Raw genomic sequence first — 6210 nt, forward strand, 5'->3', positions numbered from 1 at the left:
GTCACCAAAGGTATCCACAAGGATAAGTCATACTGTACTAATTCCCATATTAGATCCCTTCTCACGGGTCACAGAGGCCGTGCTGGGTCCTAAATGTGGACCCAGGTTCCTGCGCACTTTTGAGGAGACTGGTCAGGGCGCAGGCTTCAGGACATTTTGTTTGAATTATTTTGGGGGATTTTATTTTTACTGTTGGGGACAAACCTAGGGCTGCCATGTGCTGGGAAAAGGCTTTGCCACAGCTGTAGATCATCCCTAATTATAAACTCCTAAATTCTCCCAATCCTGGAACTTTATAGGTCCCTCACATGATGCAACCTTTGGGGGATTCCTCACATAGAATCATGGGGTGGAATGCATCCCAAAGAGAGACAGTGGGAAATGTTCCCCAGTGTCTCCCTGTGGCTGTGGTGATGAGAGTGCTGACCAGTAGATGGCAGGGCCCATGTGAAACCCTTTTGTTTTCTACTTGAGTGGAATATTCACCATGCCTTTTTTTTTTTTTTTCTTGAACCACAGGTTGCCCTGGAACTTACAGTCTTCCATCACTCTGACTCAGTTTCCCATGACTGGGATCACTGGCTTAAATTACTATGCCCATCTTTCTTTTTTTGTATTTATAAATCTTCTAAAAGCCAGAAGGATCTAGAATTTAAAATTTTGTGGTCCAAGGCATTTCCAACAGGGGATTCTTGACCTAGGAGTATCCAGACCAATTTTTATTGTGTGGGTCCTTCATTCCCATAACAGCTTATGCTTGACAAAGAGTTCCAAGGTGTGATGTCACTGGGGATCAGGCGGTGTCCCAAATAGCGGCACTGACTCAGGTTGTAATTTAGGCTGGAGAAACTTACTAGGACCCTGGTAATCCTAGCACCCTGGAGCCTCACATGTCCTTAGTCTGATCTATTGATGAATCAACTGCTCTTGAGGGTGGATTGGAATTCTAGTCACTGTGAGGCAGGAGCATTAGTATCCTACAGCCACTCTGGGCTCCATAGGAAGACCCTGTTTCAATAGTAAAAGTGGTCACTTGTGAGTTCTTACTGTCTTCCCTGAGGCCTTCCTGCTGGAGTTAGAATAGCTGTCTCACCAAGTTGAAGTAGAGGGCAGAATGTTGGTGCCTTCTATAATGAGGACGAGTGACAGATAGTCTATGGAAATTCTAGAAAGATCTACAGGTATTTATGTCCTGTGCATGGGAATTGCTGGCTTCCCTGTGTCCTTTGCCTTTAATTTGCAGTCCATGGGGCACCTGGGAATGTCCCAAAACCAGGCTGCACACAGGGCTTGTCCCATGATTCTCACTTGCACCCAGTGCCTGCCTGATTGTCATAAGTCTAACAGAGCCACTGTATGCTCTCCTGACACCTGCAGAGAGCACTATATGGGACCCTACTATCCCGACATTGCCCATCAGTGTCTACAATGTCTCTATATGGCACTGAGATGGTCTAAGCTGCTTCCCGCCTATATGCTGCATCAGAATCTGACCATTCCTAATTTACTCCTCTCACACCCACACTAGAAGCCCTGTACCCACACTAGCCCCAGCTGGCCTGTTGCCTACTAACATCTCATGGACTCTGCCCCAATCCCCTGCCCTGCCCTGCCCTGCCCTGCCCTGCCCTGCCCTGCCCTGCTCCAATGCACTACCCAATGCCCTGCCCTGCCCCGCCCCAATGCCCTGCCCAATGCCCTGCCCTGCCCTGCCCCAATGCCCTGCTGTGCCCTGCCCCAAACCCCTGCCCTGCCCCAAACCCCTGCCCTGCCCCAATACCCTGCCCCAGTGCTCTGCCCTCCCCTGCCCTGCCACAATCCCCTGCCCTACCCTGCCCTGCCCCAATCCCTTGCCCTGCCCTGCCCTGCCCTCGACTCAGCTGACATTGTGGACATCTCAAGAAAGTCAGTGGACAATGGCTGACACACTTGTCTGAAGACTGGAAATGTTTCTCGATCTTGGAGAGGAAAGAAGGACCCTCCACCTACACTTTCCTCTAAGGAAGTTTATTCAGGTGAGGGATGACAGGGACTGTTTTGTCTCATGTCACACATGTCAGTAGAAAATATCCTAGGTATTGGATGGCGCTGTTAGCATTAACAGAACAAAGCCCATAGTGTTGGGAAGGATAATACATTATGAGTAGGATTAGAAAACCCCAAGCCTCTTCCAGGTCCTAAGAGGGCAAAAAATAGCACCAAACATAGCATTAATGTGATAGGTTGGTTAAATCTAGTTACTAGGTTCTAGTGTGATACCTATGACCCTTTTTGTGTCATGGTCAGCTTATAATGACTAGAGGACCTAAGCTTGAGAGTCACCAATGCCTCTCCCTTGCTTCTCCAGCTGCTGAGCATTGAAAAGCCCTAATGAGACAGCATCTGTTTGCAGACATACTGGATTATTCTTCTTCACTTTATCGCTCTGAGTCACCTCCACTCTCAGTAAGTCAGTTTAATTCCATAAATTGGAAATGAGTCCCGTGGAACATATACTTTCTCAATACAATCACAGATTTCCATGTAAAAGGTGAAACATGAACTGTCCCACCTAAGCTCTGGGCTTGCACAGACGTGCTATGCAAAAGAAACATGTGGTCACAGCTGCAGTCTGCATTCACTATGGATGCTCTTGAGGTCCTCCCTGACCTGCATAGATTAAGATAATTATCTTGCTTTCTATCAAAAGAATTCATTATGCCAAGTTGGCCTGTAGAAGGAGGCTAGTCTCTTCAGTATTTTATCAGATGTGCTTAATGTATATAATCATCGATAGTAAGTGAAAGATCTGTTTGGAATTGAAACTGAGTGATGCTGGAGGATGATCCTGAATGCACAATGAGCAGTGGAGGCACCAGAGCCCGGTGTGGATGCCTAGCAGGCTGCCACATTGAGCAGACACTGCTCAACCACCTGTACATACACATCTCCTGAGATCTCTCTCCTTAATGGGAGATGATGGCGTCCATCTAGTATAGCACATGCCCTGGAAGGACAAAAGCCACCTGCAGGAGCTGTGGTGATGACTCCCAGGTTAGGGAATCTGCTGCTCTATCAGAAGAACCACGTGGTCCCTAACAATCATCTACAGTGGGGAATGCTATTCCCTCTTTTGGATCATGAGGGAAATGCACTGAGGAGTGCATACATACATACATACATTTGAAAAAAAAAAGATCCATTGAGTTAAATGATAAAAATAAATATAATCAGCAACAATAAAAAACACAGCATATGAATGATCAAGTGAAACAGCACCTATAAAAACCTATTTCCCAAAATGACGTTAATGGTCATTATCTTTGTGGTTTAATACTAATGCTGTATTGTAAGAAAAACTGAGGCACATGGTTCTCAATTAGGATTATTCTATATTCCTTTGTGAAAGTTGTCATTTTTTCTGCAGCTCTACAGGCATGAGTGTGTGTTACTCAATATCTGGTGCACACAGTCAATAAGGAATGTGTGTTGTAGACTGATATAGTTAGGATGAGAAGAATACATGACAGCATGGATACAGTATGTCAGTGATTACATCATAAAGTGTGTGTCCATAAAAAAAGTCACATTATCCACACAAAAGACACTATCACCCTGTGTACCCCTTGGTGGCTTTGAATTCCCTATTTACCCATGCTGCCTGGTCCATGCAAAGATCCATATCCAGCTGTCAGTTCTAAGTCTACAGGAGGGGAAAGGACCCTTGAATAAGATGGTCTTAAGAGTCAAGAGTTTCAAATCAATTTTTATTCATAAGGAGTACAATTTACAAAAAACAGGAATAAAATGAATACCTAAAATGGTATAAAATGAAAAACAGTAACAAGAATATATAACTATGAAATAACAAAAAGAAAACTTCAATGAAAATCATAACCAAAAACATTTCTTAACAGCATTTTCTTAATGAACATTTAGAAACACAGTTGTAGTGCTGTTTCTCCTCTAGGACGTGAGATGTCAAGGCAGTCCCCTCAGTTGTCTCTCAAATGGTGTTGTCGGTATGAGAGAGGAGAAAGACCTCAACCAGACAGGCTGGCATACGGATACATAAATGTAGGGTCTCTATACATTGAGGAAATTATCTGAGAAGAAGAATATTCACCCACAAAAAGTCTTTGACTGTGAGGATTGTCGTCACAGGGAACTCCTGAGAGAGAAACTCATTCTTCAGGGGGCTGTCTTCCTGGGATCCGTCCTATTCCATGTCTCCTGCAGTTCCTGAGACCTGGGAGAAGAAGGCAGCTATTAAGACACGGATGTGGTGGGGACACGCATACCAGCTGTCAAGTTGCTGCCTTCAGTCATGTGATATGTTATTCCTCTGTCACCATTTCTGGATTGCAGTTTCAAAAAGGGCAGAGAAGTATAATTGCCCATAATTCAGTTTCTGAAGAGTGGTTAACATCCCAGAATACTTGTGCATAGACAGAGCAATGAATAACTCTATCACATGAGGTGGGTGACTGACTGGGTGTGGGGAGATTAGAAGGGTGATAGGGGAAGCAAAGATGTATCCAATAGGCAAATGGTATCAGACATTGTTAATCTGACTCAGCTGCTTGTTCCTACCACATTTTGCTGGGTCTGGAGGTTGCTGGTCTTCTCCTGTTCGTCTTCATCATTCGGGTTCAACTCAAACAAATATCGCTGTAACTCCTTGCACTCCTGCTTCAATGTGACCAACTTCTTCTTCATACATGCCTGGTCCATCAGGAGCCGGCTGTGCAGGTTGCTGGAAACACACTCTGCATAGTAAGATCCTGAAGCCTCTTCCTCCCATTCCAACTGCCAAATCCCACAAACTCCACCAGGACCCAGATTCCCATAAAGACTTCGTAGAATACATCTCCATACATGTAAGGCTGCTGCACAAATAGCAAACGGCCAATCCAGGGAAGAATAAATTGTTTCTGTGACCCAAGCACCAATAAGAGTCCATGTCTCTCCAAAAGAACAAGGGATCTACAACTATCCATGAAATCCCAATGCATCGGGGCAACATCAATTAGTAGGCAGTAAACAACCACAAGAGGACAGTAGAACCAAGGGAGGTCATGCTAACCATGTGGTCCACACATTCAGCTTTGTTAAACCTGGTATGACCCCAGAGGCCCAGGTCGGCCTAATAACACTCTGATGCCTGAATCAGTATAGATCTATCCAGAGCCTTCTAAAGATGCATAGACACTGTGGTGAGAAGTCACAGTCTCTTATGGAACTGAAACTGAGTCCAAAAGACCCACGGCACAGTGATATTTAAACAGCAGAAGACATGGACCCAGAGCTGCAGGCTCTCCAGTCCAGAACAAAGAGAGGCAGCAATGGATATTCCACAAGTGATGGGCCCTTCTGACCAGTACTTACCGATAGAAGTTAATCTCCTTCTTGAGCTCCTGAAATTTCTCACGATGTTCAATGTTCTTTGTGTCTAAGTTGTGCAGTTATGACATGACCTGTTTCTCCTTTATCTTCAAGTTTTCATAAAATGGATTTGGCCTGAAGTACGGGCTGGCCCCAGGAAGATAGAACCCAATGAACATCGAGGTTTAGGATTATATGAACTCAGGCTGCGTCCTGTACTACCCCAGCCCTGGAAGGACACTTTCTGAATTCTACATATTTGGATCTTCTTCAGCTTCAGAAACTTGGAATTGTGTGCCCAGGATAACAGAAGCTAAGCACCCAGATAAAGGGTTCCCTGGCTCACATTTTTCAATCAGGGGGGCTGGATCTGCATTCAAACCTGTTATGCTGTCAAGAGCCTAGGCCATAGAGCTTACCCAACCACACACACACACACACACACACACACACACAAACACACACACACACACACACACTTCCAGAAACCTCTGATTTCATTTTTCCTGTTTTGACAAGTGGAATGCTACAAGCCGAATAACTAATATTCTAGAGGCAGACAGTACACATAATTCTGGAGATGAGACCAGATATTGCCACAAACTTATAATCTGCCCAAGGCATACAAATGTATAGACAAATGTGACCACACAGGCAAAGAACTGTGCTGTTGAAAGTGGGGCTTCCAAAATAAAGCACTCACACCTCCATGAAACTATTATACAGGTAAATCCTGAGGTCAAAAAACAGACCCCTAAGTTCCAAGGGTGGAGGGACACAGAAACATATAAAAGTTGTGCATATGCATGCAGACCTGTGCACACACAGACACACAAACTGGGACAC

Source organism: Rattus norvegicus, chromosome 19 (genome assembly GCF_036323735.1).
Source record: "Rattus norvegicus strain BN/NHsdMcwi chromosome 19, GRCr8, whole genome shotgun sequence".
NCBI lineage: Eukaryota > Metazoa > Chordata > Mammalia > Rodentia > Muridae > Rattus > Rattus norvegicus.